Genomic DNA, 17,960 nt, shown 5'->3' on the forward strand with positions numbered 1-17,960 from the left:
AGACTCCGCCGGCCGCCCCGGTGACCACAGTTGCCTGCCTGACTGCAGGAGAAGGTGCCTACCCAAACCAAGGTGCCTCCCTGGGCACCCGGGTCCACCCTGCTGCAGCACGCTGATTTCACGAAGCAAGAGGGACAATGTCTACCCCAGGAGTTCTGTCCTAGTTCATGCATTCAGGCGAGAGAATGACACAGTGCTGTCTCTGTGATAACAACAGTAACATAATCAGTACTTAATGAGTACTAAGTATGGGCCAGCCACTTCACATGCTCTGTGTCTTAGTATCTTCTGGATAACTTTGCAAGAGGTACTCCTATCACCCGTATTTAACAAAGGAGGAAAGCGGCTCAGAGAAGTTACATACCTTGCTGAGGGTCACATGAGTAGTAAGGGACAGAGCTGGGACTTGAACCCAGGGCTGTCTAAAGCCACAGACTTGTGTTACTCAGAGAAAGCAGAGAATGAGATCCAGGATGAACACAGGTTCCCGGAGTCTTTGTCTAAGGCTCTCCTGCTCCACTCACAGGCCACACTGCCAAGTCAAAGTGCCTTGGGGATGCAGGTGTCATTGAGGATGACTCAGGGTCACATGGAGAGGTGACATCTGTGAGATGTGTGGGCGTTCCTGGGCCTAGGCATGTTCTTACTACAAATAAGATAGCACAACCTTTGAAAACCATGTAGCAGTGTGTGTGTATGCGCGCGTGTGTGTGTTACAAATAAGATACTAGCTTTTTTAAAAGTTATTTATTTGTTTGTTTATTTATTTATTTATTTATTTATTTTAGAGAGAGTATCTCAAGCAGGCTCTGCACTGTCAGCGCAGAGCCCGAGGCAGAGCTTGAACCCATGAACTGTGAGATCATGACCTCTTGAGCTGAGATCAAGAGTTGGATGCTCAACCCACTGAGTCACCCATGTGCCCCACAAATAAGATTTTAACTTGTAAAAAAAAGTGTCTCCTAACTCTTAAGTTTCATGTGAAAGTTTGCTGCCATTACTAAATATTTATTGCTATACTGTTACCGTGCAGTCACCAGTGTGTCCAGGGGGCTCACCACAGCCTTGATCCCTGGTGCCGTGATGTAATAGCAAATGGCAACGGAGAACAGAACCTGGCTTGCATATTCTGTCCCCAGTGACTCCTAGCACCTGGAAGTTTTTGAACTTCACTTACAGATATATTGCAGTAAAACCCCACGCCCAGGTGAGCTAATTAGCCAGGTGTTCTCATTTGCCGGCTTTCCTGGTGCTGAAATCAGTCTTTATGTTCAGCCTTGGGTGGCCAGCAGCACTCCTGGCTCTTCAGAGCACAGCTAGAGAGACACTTAGAAGCCTTCAGACATGATCGAGGGCCCCAGGACTCCCTGCTCCAGTCCCTGGGCCGGTGAGAGGCCAGGAAGCCAGCCACCAGCATCTGGAAGAGAAAGTGTCCCCGAATGTGCCTCAGGTTCCAGGGCATCCTGGTGGTCTTGCTAAATGAGATTACCTTGAAGACCATCCAAATCCCATGCCCTCTCCAAGGCCATTTAAGTCTTGCTTTATGTACAGAAGACTTTCCTGCATGTGCGCCCCCTCCAACCGGTAATGTCCTGCAGTCTTGTGTCACTCAGACATGGAAGCTCCTTTCCTGTATGGTTAGCTGCACATTTTCCTTTCTTTCCCATTCCCAGACTTCTGTGAGTGACCTCTCCTGGCCACAATCATCCTGTGACATGTCTGATGTTGACTTGTGACATTTCTGGTGATGTGGTTGGTAAACTCCACCTTGCTGCGGAGAAGGTTTAGTGGGTTGGTTCGTTACTGTAAGTGTGCACAATGTCCTTAATTAACTTTTCATTTGGCTTTGCCTGCCACCTCTCCATCCAGAACATGCATTCTCCGAGATTTGGGCTCTTGTAATTTTGACCTCCAACTGTATCTGCCTGACGTACCTTGGAGACTCAGCAACAATGTGTTGCTCAATACTGAGCAAAGGGCTAGTAAGTAGTACCTCAGTTCCATTCAGCTCCCTCTGATGCTAATTATTTGCATAACACTCTTTACTTTTACTTCGGTGCAGTTATATATGTATTATATTTTCATGTATTAGTTAAAGCCTCTCCCCTGCACTGGCGGTGGGGATGGGGGCGGTTAGTTCTCCGCTCTATCCTGAGCACCTAGTACAATGCTCAGAACCTGGTAGGGACTCGGACTAGTTAGTTCAGTAAACTCACATATGAACGAATCAGCGTGGCCACTGTGGGGGGCGGGGGTGATGAAGGCAGAGAGATGGGGAGTTAGGACCTGGGGTGCTCAGAGGCTTTCTGAAGGCTTCAGCTATAAAGAGAAGTGAGGTCAGCTACAGAAGGGCATGTGGAATAATGAAAAACATACTGGCCAAGAAGCCAGGTCAGGTATTTTCCTGCACTGGGGTTTATTTCCTGTGTAACCTTGAGAAAGTCTTGTGAGGGTTGAGGGTGATAATTTTGCAAAATTGCTTTCTAAACTACAAAGTGGTGGGGTTAGATGCTATTCACCATCCTGAGATCTGGTCCCTGCCTACTTGTCCAAATATACTTCTATTAATTTTATTTAGCTAAGTTTTTCTTCTCATTTAAAAAACTGTTTTTTTCCCCACTATTGCACAAATAATACATTGTAATAGCAAAAATATTAGAAAATACAGAAGGAGAGAAAAAAAAATCACCTCTTAAGATTACCATCCAGAGAGGCGCCTGGGTGACTCAGTTGGTTAAGCATCTGACTCTTGATTTCGGCTCAGGTTATGACCTCACGGTTCATGAGAAGCAGCCATGAGTCGGACTCTGCAGTGACAGTGCGGAGCCTGCTTGGGATTCTCACTCCCTCTCTCTCTCTGCCCCTCCCCTGCGTGCTCTTGTGTGTTCATGCATGTGCTCTCTCTCTCTCAAAATAAATAAAATTTTACATAAACTTAAAAAGAAGATTACTGTCTAGAAATAACACTGTTGATGTCTCTGTGTATAGCCTATGTATTTTTTTTTTTAAAAAATAGGTATGACCAGGAGCGCCTGGGTGACTCAGTCGGTTAAGCTGAGTTGGCTGATGTCGGCCTAGGTCATGATCTCGCCATTCCCGAGTTTGAGCCCCGAATTGGGCTCTGTGCTGACATCTTGGAGCCTGGAGCCTGCTTCAGATTCTGTGTCTCCCTCTCCACTAGAGTGGAGCCTCCCCACTCTGGTTGCTTCTAGCGTCCTCAGCAGCGATGCCAGTGAGGGGTACCGAAAGGTGACTTAGGGAGGAGGGTGTCTTCTTCCAGCACTTTTTACTCTCTCAAAGTACTTACTGGATTTATGTATCTATTGTTCGTCTCTCTCTACTGGAATATAAATTCCGCAAGGTCAAAAGCTTGCTAGATTTGACTTATTGCTGCCTTTTGGCACTTAAAACAGTGCCTGCATGTAGTAAATATTTATTAAATGAAGGCATGAACACCCCCGTGCTGTATTCACATGGAATAGGAAGCATTTGCTTTGGCTGAATTGTGCATATGAGCTGTATGGAAGGCCATGTTCACTGGTAAGACACATCTGGTCTGCCAGATCAAACTATAGTTGGAGACTGGGCTTAGCAGCAGTGTGATGGATAACCCCAACCCCCTCTGAGTCACCACTGCTACCTCCAGTGATTGCAAGCCTGCTCTCAGACCGTGCTACTTAGCATGTGGCCAATGCATTCTGCAGATTGGACACAAAGAGCTTCAAGAGCACTGCTGGGAACTGGGGCTTTGAGAGGGCCGTCCAGTTAGCCTTGAGGCTATGCCCTTCTCAGGCACAAGGGTCTGCCCTCACTGGGCTGGACACAGTCTCCAGACTCAGGCCACTAAGCACTCAGGCCACTAAGCACTTCCACTTCATCTCCTCCTCTCCAGAATCTGGAAGAGGATGGGACTACACCTGGGTCATTGCAGCCCTGCCGGGAGGGAGGAAGTGAGGAATGGATCCTCTATTTTTCCCCAAATTACCATAAAACCCCTTCCACTGTGGTCCCCAGTGGAAAGTGAGTTGTGATTGTGATTTGTCTGTGTGTGTTTCCTAGGTGGGATTCAAATCACAAGTAGCATAAGTGCCTGCCAGACAGGAAGAGTTATCTATTCCTCCCTCACCCCTGTCTTCAGCCTGTGTTGGGGCCACTGATATTGTTTTTAGTATTCATGAGGATCATTAGCAAGTGCTTAGATTTCAGAACCTGAGTCTTCTCCCAAGCCTTCTTTTCTCCCAAGCCTTCTTTTTTATTTTTTTAAGTTTATTATTATTTTTTTAATGTTTATTTATTTTTGACAGAGAGAGAGAGACAGAGCATGAGCAGGGGAGAGGCAGAGAGAGAGGGAGACACAGAATCCAAAGCAAGCTCCAGGCTCTGAGCTGTCAGCAGAGAGCCTGACGTGGGGCTCGAACTCACAGGTGGTGAGATCATGACCTGATCCAAAGTCGGATGCTCAACCGACTGAGCCACCCAGGCACCCCTTTTTAAGTTTATTTTTATTTATTTTGAGAGAGAGACAGAGCAAGTGAACATGAGCTGGAGAGGGGTAGAGAGAAAGGGAGACAGAGAATCCCAAGCAAGCTTCACACTGTCAGCGCAGAACCCTATGTGGGACTCGATTCCACCAACTGTGAGATCATGACCTGAGCTGAAACCAAGAGTCAGACACCTAACTGACTGAGCCACCCAGGTGCCCCTCTCCCAAGCCTTCTTGAGGACAGTTTCTTTCTTCTTTTTTTCCAGCTTTATTGAGATACATAGGTTAATTAACATATGACATTAACATATTAACATATAATCAACATAATTTACATAAAACATTGGTTAATTAACATATAACATTATGTAAGTTTAAGGTGTATAACAGAATGATTTCATATATATAATTGACAAATGGTTAGCACCATTTTGTTAACATCTGTCACAGCACAGAGTTATAATTTTTCTCTTGTAATAAGAACTTTCATATCTGCTTCCTCACTATAGTCACCACTCTGTATGTTACATCCTTAAGACTTATTTATCTTATAACTAGAAGTTTGTGATTTATGACCACCTTCACCCATTTCCTCCATGTCCTGTTCCCCACTTCTGGAAATCACCAGTCTGTTCTCTGTGTCTGTGAATTCTGGTTTTTTAGATTCCACCTATAGATGAAATCGTATAGTATTTGTCTTTTTCTGTCTGATGTGTTTCACTCAGCATAATGTCCTCAAGATTTGTGTTGTTCACAAATGACAGAATTTCTTCTTTTTTATGGCTGAGTAATATTACATTTCATGGCTGAATAATATAATATTTTATGTATATATACATATATATATATATATATAATGTAACACATTTTCTTCATTAATTCATCCATTGATAGATACTTGAGGTTGTTTCCATGCTTTGGCTTTGTAAACAATACTACAATGAACATGGGGATGTAGGTATCTCTTTGAGATAATGATTTTATTTCCTTTGGATATATATCTAGAAATTGAATTCTTGGATTGTATGGTGGTTCTACTTTTAATTTTTTTAATGTTTATTTATTTTTGAGAGAGAGAGAGAGAGAGAGAAAGAGAGAGAGAGAGACTAGGGAAGGGGTAGAGAGAGAGGGAGACACAGAATCCAAAGTAGGCTCCAGGCTCCGAGCTATCAGCACAGAGCCTGATGCAGGACTCAAACTCATAAGAACCATGGTATCATGACCTGAGTTGAAGTCAGATGCTCAACCAACTGAGACACCTAGGTGCCCCTCTCCTTTTAATTTTTTGAGGAACCTCCATACTGTGTCCCACAGTGGCTGCACCAATTTACATTCCCACCAACAGTGCACGGGGTTCCTTTTTCTCTACATCCCTCACCAATGCTTGTTAGCCAGTATCTTTTTGAGAATAGTAATTCTGACAGGTGTGAGGTGATATCTCATTGTGGTTTTGATTTGCATTTCCCTGATGATAGTGATGTTGAGCACATTTTCATGTACTTGCTGTCTGTTTAAATGAGTGTCTTCTTTGGAAAAATGTTTTTTTAGATCCTTGGGTCATTTTTAATTGGATTATTTGCTTTTTTTGTTTTTGTTTTTGTTTCTATTTTGCTATTGAGTTGTATGATTCCCTTATATATTTTGAATATTACCACTTTATCAGATATGTAGTCTGCAAATATTTTCTTCCATTTTGTAGGTTGCCTTTTTATTTTGTTGTTGGTTTCTTTTCCTGTGCAAAAGCTTTTTAGTTTGATCTAGTTCCATTTGTTTATTTTTGCTTTTATTGCTTGTGTTTTTGATGTCATTTCTAAAAAATCATTGTCAAGACCAGTATCAAAGAACTTTTTCCCTATGATTTCTTTCTATGAGTTTTATGGTGTCAGGTCTTACATTTAAGTCTTTAACCATTTTGAGTTATTTTTTAAAATTTTTTATTATTTTTTAATCTTTATTTATTTTTGAGAGAAACAGACAAAATGTGAGTGGGGAAGGAGAAGGGGAGAAGAGGAGCGAGGAAAAAGAGAGAGAGACACAGAATCTGAAGCAGGCTCCAGGCTCTGAGCTGTCAGCACAGAGCCTGACATGGGGCCCAAACTCATGAACCACAAGATCACGGCCTGAGCTGAAGTCAGACACTTAACTGACTGATCCACCTAGGTGCCCCCATTTTGAGTTAATTTTTGTTAGTGATATAAGATATGGGTCTAGTTTCATTTTTTTGCATATGAGTATTCAATTTTTTTAAGCATCATTTATTAAAGACTATCTTTTCTCCATTGAGTATTCCTGAATCCCTTATCAAATTGTATATGTATGGGTTTAGTTGGGGGTTTAGTCTCTCCCTCTGTTTTTATGACAGTACCATACTGTTTTGATTACTATAGCTTTGTAGTATGGTTTGACAGCAGGAAGCATGATACCTTGTTTTGTTCCTCTTTTGCAGATATGCTTTGGCTATTTGGAGTCTTTTGTGGTTCCAAACTAATTTTAGGATTATTTTTTCTATTTCTGCTAAAAAAAAAAAAAATGCCTTTGAAGTCTTAAGAGCGATTGCATTGAATCTGTAAGTTGCTTTGGGTAGTATGGACATTTTAACAATATTAATTCTTCTAACCCATGAACATGGAATATCTTTCCGTTTATTTGTATCTTCTTTAGTTTCTTTCATTAATGTCTTATAGTTTTTAGTGTACAGATGTTTCACCCCTTTGGTTAAATTTATTCCTAAGTATTTTATTGTTTTTTGATGCTATTGTAAATGGGATTGTTTTCTTTATTTCTTTTTAAGATAATTTGTTGTTATTGTATAGAAATGCTACTGATTTTTGTATGTTGATTTTATATTGTGCAACTTTACTAAATTTATTGGTCAGATCTAATAGTTTTTTGGTGAACCCCTTAGAATTTTCTATATATAAAACCATGTTATCAACACACAGATCATTTTACTTCTTCCTTTCCAATTATTTTTCTTGCCTGATTGCTGTGGCTAGAACTTCTAGTGCTGTGTTGAATAGGAATGGTGAGAATGGGCATCCTTGTCTTGTTCCTGATTTCAGAGGAAAAGCTTTTAACCCTTCACCACTGAGTATGATTTTAGCTGTGGATTTTTCATATATGGTCTTTATTAAGTTGAGGTACATTTTTTATGCCCAGTTTTTTTAGAGTTTTTATCATGAATGGATGTTGAATTTTGTCAAATGCTTTTTCTACACCTATTGAGATGATCATATAATTTTATAATTCATTTTATTAATGTGATGTGTCATATTCATTGATTTGCATATGTTAACCCATCCATGCAACCTAAGGATGAATCCCAATTGATCATGGTGTATGATCCTTTTAATGGTGCTGTTAAATTTGGTTTGTGTCTATATTCATCAGGAATAGGGTACACAGTTTCTTAAAAACTAGATGACAGAGGTAAGTTCTACTATATTAGGGTAGTTACATTAGTGGTAGTTCCACTACAAATGTAAACATTGTTTCAACAATGCCTCGGCAGGAGAAAGTTTTGTCACTTTTACATGGTGACATTACATGCCATTTTAACATAGCTCTTTTACATGGGAACGAGAAAGCCTAGAACCTTTGCTGGCTGCTATGATTTGTTGTTCCACAGTCACTTGTCACTTACAGAGCCAATTCCCTGGCAGAGCATGACCACAGTCTTTTGCTTTCCTCTCTCTGCTCTCTGACCTCTCCCATAGCAATGATAAGGATATATTTGTGTTTGTATGTAGCATTGCTATTCACTTTCACATCCAGTGTTTCATCTGACACTCCTCTGATGGGACAGGTGAGAAACAGTTATTCCTACCTTTTCAGAGAAATGAACCAATTTTCCCAAGGTCACAGGTGGTGAAGCCAGCACCTGAACCAGATTTTTTTTTAACGTTTATTTATTTTTGAGACAGAGAGAGACAGAGCATGAACGGGGGAGGCGCAGAGAGAGAGGGAGACACAGAATCAGAAGCAGGCTCCAGGCTCTGAGCCATCAGCCCAGAGCCCGATGTGGGGCTCGAACTCACGGACCGTGAGATGGTGACCTGAGCCGAAGTCGGACGCTCAACCGACTGAGCCACCCAGGCGCCCCCTGAACCAGATTTTTCGATGCCTGGTCAAAACCTTTTAGGACACAAGGGGCGCCTGGGTGGCTCAGTCGGTTGGGTGTCCGACTTCAGCTCAGGTCACGATCTCGCGGTTCGTGAGTTCGAGCCCCGCATCGGGCTCTGGGCTGATGGCTCAGAGCCTGGAGCCTGCTTCTGATTCTGTGTCTCCCTCTCTCTCTGCCCCTCCCCCGTTCATGCTCTGTGTCTTTCTGTCTCAAAAATAAATAAACGTTAAAAAAAAATTAAAAAAAAAAAACTTTTAGGACACTGTGGTTCCTGCCAGCCTCTTGATGGAGGAGCTTGAGACAGAACAAGACTTCTCCATTGAGAAGGAAGTCAGACTAGATGTTTGATGAGGGAAGGTTAGGAACTGTTAGCTAAGTTGCCAATTAGGCTTATCTCTGCAGTGTGGATTCATTGTTGTCCTTACTCCCCTTTCATTTTCTACCAGCCACTAAAGTTCATGATAGGACTATGCTGTCCAAACTCATCGTGATTCCTGCAGGACTGTGACCTGGGAGAAAATGTGTGACTTTAGCTCTTTGAGTGGCTGTTGTAGAAGGTGCATTAAACAGTGGTTCTTGGTTTTCTTTTCTGCTTCAGATTAAATCAGAAAAGAGAACATGGGCTTGGATTTTTTTTTGTTATTATTTATATATGTTCATTCACTTGGCTTTGATAGTGAGCCAGACATTTTGCTAAGTGCAGGAAATAGGATATGATCCGTTCTCTCAAGGCATGTGCAGGTGGTATGTATGTGTGTGTATATGTGGGGGAGAGAGAGAGAGAGAGAGAGAGAGAGAGTATAAGAGAAGGATGGGGTAGCACAGACAAGTCAATCTCTACCAGGAATAATTCCTGCAGCAGACGTAAGTCCTGGAGACTGTGAAAGCCCAGAGGAAGAAGTCAGACTGTGCTAAGGTCAAGATGATTTCTCAAATAAAGTGCCCCTTAAATGGAATTCTTAAGTGTTCATAGGACTTAGCATAGACAAGGAGAAGGGCATTCCAGGCAAGTAAGTGGTATGTTTGAGATGCTGAGGCATTAAAGAGATGTGAGAATAGAAAATCATGTGGAGGGAAGAGAATGTGGAGAAGATAACTGTAAAGAGGTGGTGGCAGTCCTGCGTATTTAAGAGTTATCCTGAAAGCAGTAAGGAGGCATGGTCAGGTCCCCTGGGCAATGCTGCCATGGCTTGGCTAACTGGTCTGTTTGGGTAGTATCTATTAAAAGCCATTAAAATATGCGTACAAAATGCCCTTTGGCTCAATAACATTACCTCTGGGAATAATAATACTTACCACCTACTGCATAGTGCTTACCATACCAGATATTTTTGATATATTGTGTATGTTATTTTTAAAATTCTTATAACAATTCTGTAAAGTGCAAACCATTGGTCCCATTTTACCGATAGAGAAACTGAGGTTTCAAAGAGTCTGGTTTAGGACTGAATTCACACTGTGTCATTAATTACCTGCTTTCCTAAGACAAACTACTTACCCCTCTGGAGCTGTTTCCTGAAGAAGTACTATTTAAAAAAATAATGCAACCAGAATTAAATGCAAGGTGTTCTTTTTTTTTTTTTTTTGGTTATCCATTTATTTGGGTTATTTCTGCCAGAGCTGACCTCCATTTTCTTAAATATTTACGATTAAATAGAAGAGCCAGAATTGAGTGGCGTGGAGTGGTGTGGACAGTGGCCTGGTTTGGGGGGACCATTCTGACAGTGGCTTGCTCCTGCAGTTTTCCTTGTGTGCACCCATGCAGCTCTTATCTTCTACCTCCTTTATTTGTATCTTGTCCCCTGCAAGATTGTAAATTCATTGAAGAAAGGATGGTCTTAAGTACATCTTTGTATCTCTCACACCATCTGCCTGGTTCAGTGCTTTCCATGTGCCCAAGAGAGCTCAAAGTTTAGCTTTTTTTTTTTTTTTTTTTTAGTTTATTTATTTATTTTGAGAGAGAGAGAGAGAAAGAGAGTGTGAGAGCAGAAGCAGGGGAGGGGCAGAGAGAAAGGGAGAGAGAGAGAGAGAGAGGGAGAGAGAGAGAGAAAGAGAGAGAATCCCCAGCAGGCTTCACACTGTCAGCCCAATGTGGGGCTTAAACCCATGAACCATGAGACTATGGCCTGAGCCAAAACCATGAGTTGGATGCTTAACTGACTGAGCCACGCAGGCACCCCAAGATTAGCCTTTCTAGAAGTAATTAGAACATAATGATTCAAGGAAAAATAGGGGCTCTGAGAGTAAAGAGACTTGATGGCATAGGGAAGGACACAGAAAAAAAAGAAGATATTTTGGGTTGGAGACCTGGAAAGGAAGGTTTGGAATTAGGGGATCTGGGAGAATGTATTTAACAGGAAACATGAAAAATGTTCTCATTAATGCTGAGTCGAGAGAGTTGTCTTAGTATGGGTTCCCCAGAAGGAGATCTTGAGGGGAGGGGATCCATGTGCAAGTGGATGGAATTAAGGAAATGCTCTTGGGAGAACCCAGTAAAGGAGAGGGAAGGAGGACAGGTGTAGGGGAAATAACCAGAGTGTCAGGTGGAGCTCCAGCCTCAGCCTTGTCCTACAAAAGTGTTCCAAACTGTAAAGTACAACTCAGAGTTTGTCCTCGCTTGGGCTTTCACACTTCCACCCCAGCCAGTCATTGGCTATCAGCTGTTTAGAGGTGCCTGGGAAGCCCCAGGCACTTCTGTCTCTGTCTATAAGGACAAAGCCACTGCGGCAGCCCAAGGGCCGGCCTTCGAAGAGGCACAGGTGCAGGGAGTTAGAAGCAAAGGCATGTAGATGCTGGTGGGGGGCAGGGGAGGGTGCACAAATATCCGAGGGGATGTGGGTGGCGCATCAGTAGTGTCACCTTGATAATTCCTGTCTTAACTGTGTCCAGCTGTACATACTGATGTCTGCCTCTGAAGCCCACTTTGCAGCTTCCTCACCTACAAAGCGGGACAGTCTTATTTTGCTTTTGCTCATATCACAGAACGATTGTCAAAACAAAATGAAATGAGACAGGGTACCTAGAATCATGTTGACATCAATAAGCCATTATACAAAGCCAGATGTCATTACCGTATCTTTCTTTTCCAGGCCCAGAGGATATATTAACTCCTGGTCCTCACTGGGCACTTGTCTTGCAGGCATCGATGCTGACAGCCTTTGAAAAGAGCTTGTTTGTGTTGGGAAAAGCAGGCACTTTTTTAATGTTGTTAAATTTTGCAGCAGTTTCTTTAATATATACCAGCCGCCTTGAACTACATCTAATTAACCACCAGATATCACGCTGTGGCAATGTTTGGCTTTGATGTGCTCATCAGCATCAGCAAGAAAATATTGGAAAGCTAATCATAATAGGACTTAGCTCTTATAAAATGCCTTTTATCTTCAAAGTGGTTTACAACCACTAATTATTAGAGGAATTGGGGTGAACAGCAACCATCTCACGGAGACCTCAAACCATTATCAGGACCTTTAATGTATCTTATAATAGAGCAAGAGAAGTGTGAAGGGGGATGTTTAATAATAGTTGTCCAGACCTGGAAGAGTTATTTTATGGAGGTAGGAGACAGCTGTTCCCTGTCTCCCTTGAGGCGAGAACAAGGAAATTGGACCTAATTTGAGGGAAGAGGAGGCAGGATGTAGCAGTTGCATAAGCGACAGCAGGCAGCAGAGTGGTAAGATTGCTCTTCCAAACGCTCTCCCGTACACCTGCCCCTTTATTTAGGCTGAGGAGGCATGTGGCCTTCTTGGTGGCCCGGGGTGGGTGACATCACACCACAAAGTCCCACCCAGCTGTGGCAGCCAGGGGTAGATTTAGGAGTTTCTTGATTGTATCTATTCATGTAATATTTTCTTTGTTTCGTTGCTTTTTTGCTTCTTAGTTTGCCCTGTTAGAATTTTATCCTGGGTGGAAGAAGCCCACTTGAATTCCATAATAGTAAGAATAACCGTAGCTAATATTTTACAGATGAGAAAGTGGGGCACGGAGAGCTTAAGACACCTGTCTGTGGCCATAGAGCTAGTAACTTGGGCAGGCCAGCGTTGGAATGTGTGTTCTTATCCACCACAGTAAGAGGCCTGTCAGAGAAGGGGAGGGATTGGTCCAAAGCCCCCTGCACCGTGTGTCAAAAAAGTAGGTAACAATTGCGTTTTCCATACGCAAAGTCTCATTTCCAGACTGGTCTGGTTCCTGTGCTAAATACTTTAATCCTGAGCAGTGAGTGGTGAAAGGGGCCCTGCAAAGCAGCTCAGCATCTTTGTTCCTCACTGCAAGGAGGCATGTACCTGCCTCAGTGTCCTGAACACACCAGAGCGTCTGCCCCAAGGCCGTGGAGAGGAGGGGAGGAGTGCGGGCATGAATAACAGGCAGCCACCCGTGAAACCCTGAGGTTTGGTTACAGAACGTCTTCCCCAAGTACCAAGATGCATTTGAGATGGGCTGTGCCCCTTAAGTCATAATGTGGGGACAGCGACAGGAGGCATCAGCTACCATCGCCTGTGCAGACAGTCCTGGGGATGCAGAGATCAGGACACCCTGGGCAGAAACATTAGCCTCATGATTCCTTTCTCAGTGAGGGCTGATTGTTGGAAGCTTGAAAGGGGCCGTGATAGGAATACTGACGTTATAGGAACAGGCAGATGCTACAAATCCCCCCTCCTCACCCTGGAGAACTGGTTGCCGGATATTGCGGTGTCATTTTTTTTTTTCAGCACCATTTCTGACACAAATGATTCAATTCAACTCTGATGCTAACTCCCCAGAGTTGGCGTAGACCCATGGTTGAGGGCTCCTTCCTGTAAGACTGCCCCCCTTCAGATCCTGGTCTCAAGTCCCCAGTTGCCACCCATATGTCCGACCGACCCGCAGGAAATTCCGGGCTTCTCACAACCCCTCCTCACATTCAGTAATTCACTAGGACTCACGGAACTCAAGCAAGTGCTTCACTTATATTTACTGGTTTATTATAAAGGATACAACTCAGGAACAGTCAGTGGAAGAGATGTGAAGGGCAAGGAAAGGTGTGTGTAGGGGAGTGGCATGGTGCTTGCATGCCCTCTCACCTCCTCCATGCACTCACCAAGGTTTGGAAGCTCCCAAACCCCGTAGGTTAGGGCTTTTCATGGAGGTGTCATTATCAAGACATGATTGATTCAGTCATTGGCCATTGGTGATTAAACCTAAGCATCAGTCCCTCTCTCCTTCCTGAAGGTCAACCGTCAAATCTCCTGGTTGTTTCCTCTGGCAACAGGCCCCCATTCTGAAGCTTTCTAGAAGCCCACCAAGAATCAGCTCTTCCCCATAAACTCAGGTGTGCTCAAAAGGGGTTCATCATGAATAGCAAGAGACACCCCTTTCATTTAAGAAATTCCAAGGATTTTAGGAGCTCTGTGCCAGGAACCAGGGGCAAAAACCAAATATCTATTTTTTCATTAATCACAAATATTTACCACTCTCAGCCCTCACTGTCGATGGTCAGTTAAGAAGCGAACACATATTTCTTAGGCACCTGCCATATGCTAAGTACCAGACTTGGAATTGGCAGGACATTTGTTTATTTAAATATTCAAATATTAATTTCATACTCACTAAGATTTATTGGGATGGCACTTCTGCCTTCAAGGACGAAGTAAGTCATATCATGTACGCTTGAAACTCTAGGCAACTAGACCAAGCTGTGTATTCTAATGCTGAAAGCATGATAGAGTCAGTAAGAATTCAGAGGGACAGCAGCCAAAGCAGTCCAGACTGGGCAGCCAGAAAGACTTCTCGGAGGAGGTGGACTTATACCTGGGCCCTGAAGGCATACCCAACACTGAGAGTCGGAACAGACCTATATAGACTGTTTTTATAGGATGAAGAAGGAACTGGAAAACTTGCCTTTGTCAAGTCCTAGAAAACACTTCCCATCTGAGGCCTTGATTCCTCCTTAACTTGCTCCTTCCCCGGGGGGCCCACCAGTGTCATTCCCTCATGACATCCCATCCACTCATATTGCAGTTGTGTTTGAAAGCCTTTGCTCAGCACCCCTCCTGTGCCCTCTGCAGTTTGACAAGACCTGCCTACCTCTGCCTCCTTTTGACACTGCCCACTCACAGTGAATGTCTGAGACTTTGAGCGGCTGCTGCATACGGACAATGCCTCTGGCGAAGCCTGGGTAATTAAAGAGATGTGAACAGATCCTGAAGATGCCTTTGTGCTTTTGATTTCCCAACTTCCAGGCCTGCAGGAGAGATTCAAGCGAGATCAGGGTGATTTAGTGGCTGCTTTCAAGTGCACAGCGGGTGTGGTATGTGTTGGGGAGTGGGGGCCAGCTGCTCTCTATCTCCACTGAGCCCTGAGTAAGGGGGTATTCAGCTTAGAGCCCCTAGGAGGGATTTAGGTTTGATCTATGACCTTTCTGATTATAGCAGTTACTAAGCTACTGGAATTACTGTGGAATTCTGGGAAGTGTTCCTGGAAATGTTTGAGGGCTAGATAATTTCCATCTGTGTGTAAAGGCTTTTCAGGAAGCACTCTGGAGGGAGAAGAGTGGTCTGCAGGTCCTGATAGAGAAAGGAAGATGAAAAGTGGTGTCATGGCTCCCCTTGTGATGGTGGTGGCATTTTCCCTTTCCCTCTGGAATATACCCCACAATTTTCCCTTTTATGGCTGTATGTTAATCTAAAAAATATTTGAGGCAGAAAGTTGTGTTCGGCCCTGAGCCCACAGCAACCATGGGCTTCACCCAAATGTGAAACAGCCCAGCCAGTCACAGGGCTTTGTTTTATTTCTGAAAGAAAAGTAGAAACACTTCTGTTGTTTTGTCTGCTATTTCCCTTGGGAAACCCACAGATGCTGTTCGAAGATCACAGGCCAAACCAGAGGGGGCTGGCGTCACAGTAGGGGAACGGTCTGCCCCATTCCCTTACTGCCAGAGTTCACTGAGCTCTCTATGGTAAGGGACTGAGGATTTTCACAGAGAAATTACTTGATTTTATGCCATTTCCTGCTTTCCAGAGTTGAATTTAGAAGGAAGAATCAGGCTCCTGGGGATAAATACAGTAGGTGGGGGTCAGATTTGCAAGTCGGGAGATAGCAGAAGGTTCTGGTCTGGGCCTATTCTCTCTCTCTCTCTCTCTCTCTGTCTTTTAATAGATCTATTTAGCTATTGACATATAATAAACTGTACATATTTAAAGTGTACAATTTGGTAAGTTCTAATATATATTTCTACATACATATGTATGTGTATGTAACTATATGTGTGTATATGTGTATGCATATATACACATATATACTCATACATATATACATACATACATACATACCTGTATATATCTATCTATCTATATAATTTATATATATCCATGAAATGATCACAATTAAGACTGTGGACATATCCACACCCCCAAAAACTCTCCTCTTGCCCATTTGTAATCTCTCCTTCTCACCCTTCTTCACCCTCCCTTATCTCTTTTCTGTCACTATAGATTAGTCTTCATTTTTCTAATTTTATATAAGTGACATCAAATACTATGTGCTCTTTTGTCTGGCATTTTTTTTTTTTCTCACATGATTATTTCAAGATTCATCTGTTTCGTTGCTTAGATCAATAGTTGATTCCTTTTAATGCAGAGTGGCATTCCATTGCATGCATATATGACAGTTTGCTCACCCATGTACCTGTTGAGGAATATTTGTGCTGTTTTGGGCTACTACAAATAAAGCTTCTATGAATGTTCATGTACAAGTCTTTGTATGGAAAGAATGCTTTTATTTCCTTGGGTAAATATTTAGGAGTGGGATGTCAGGACCGTATGGTAGAAGTTTGTTTGACTTTTTAAAGAAACCTCCAAATGTTTTCCTAAGGGGTTGTAGCATTTTACATTCCCACCGGCAGTGTGTGAGAGGTCCATCCAATTGTCCACATCTTTGCCAATACTTGGTATGCCGATCTTTTTTTATTTTAGCCATTCTAATAGGTGTTTGGTGGTGTTTCAGTGTGGCTTTAGATTGCATTTCCCTTATGACTAATGATGTTGAACATTTTCATGTAGTTATGTGATATCCATATATCTTATTTGATGAAGTGGCTGTTCAAATGTTTTGCCCATTTAAAAATTGAGTTGTTTGTTTTCTTATTCATGAGTTCTGAGAACTTTGTATATATTCTGGATCAAAACCCTCTATCAGATACAGGCTTTGCAAATATTTTTCCCAATGTGTACTTAAATGGTGTCTTTCAAAGAACAGGAATTTTAAATTTTTATAGAGTCCAACGGATCAGTTTTTAAAATATGCTTTTGCTATTGTGACTAAGGAATCTTTGACTAAGCCACAGTCACAAGGACATTTTCTTCTTGTAGTTTTATATTTTTAGACGTTACAGTTAGGTCTATGATCCATTTTGAGTCAATTTTTGTATGTGGTATAAGGTATGCATTGACATTCTTTTTTTTGCAAATGGTTATCCAATTATTCCAGTCCCATTTGCTGAAAAGATTATCCTTTCTTCACTGCATTGCCTTTGCATTCTTGTAAAAAAAATCAGTTATATATATGGTCTATTTCTGGATTCTCTATTCTTTATTTTATTCCATTTATCTTTTTATTTTTTTATTTTTAATTTTTGATCTTCATGCCAATAGCATACTGCCTTTTTTAGTATAAATTTATAATGTTTTGAAATCAGATAGTGTTAGTTTTCCAATGTGGTTTGTCTTTTTCAAAGTTGTTTTGGCTATTCTAGGTCCTTTGCATTTCAATATGAATTTTAGATTGGCTTGTCAATTTCTACAAAAAAAAAAAAAAAAGCCTGCTGGGAGTTTGATTGAGATTGAGATGAATCTTTTGATGAATTTAGGGAGAAATGACATCCTAGTAGTACTGAGTCTTCCAAACCATGAACATGAATATCTACCCATTTATTTTGGCCTTCTTTAATTTCTCTCATCAATATTTTGAAGCTTTCTGTGTACAGGTCTTACACATTTTTGCCAGCTATCTCCCTATTTCATATTTTTGATGCTATTGTAAATGATATTTTTATTTCAATTTTAAGTTTTTGTTGCTGCTGTACAGAAATACAATTGATTTTTTAGAGAAAACTTATATCTTTTAACCTTGTCAAACTCACTTATTGTTCTAGTAGCTTTTTGTGAATTTCACCAGATTTTCTACATAGATATGATCCGGATGTTTTTTATTTCTCTTCTTGCTTCATTGAACTGGCTAGAATCTCCAACACAATGTTAAATTGACTAAACACTTTTTTATATATGTAATTTATTGTCAAGTTAGTTAGCGTACAGTGTATACAGTATGCTCTTGGTTTTGGGAATAGATTCCCATGATTCATCGCTCACATACAACAGC

The 17,960-nt window shown here is 42.0% G+C and overlaps 1 protein-coding gene across 2 annotated transcripts in view; it reads left to right on the forward strand.

The window, feature by feature from the left end:
- Positions 1-17,960, forward strand: part of CRACR2A (calcium release activated channel regulator 2A) — a 141,024-nt gene that overhangs the window by 33,663 nt on the left and 89,401 nt on the right. The gene's annotated exons all lie outside the window — the stretch shown is intronic.

The sequence above is a fragment of the Puma concolor genome, chromosome B4 (assembly GCF_028749965.1).
Source record: "Puma concolor isolate L17-30 chromosome B4, mPumCon1.1.hap2, whole genome shotgun sequence".
Lineage (NCBI taxonomy): Eukaryota > Metazoa > Chordata > Mammalia > Carnivora > Felidae > Puma > Puma concolor.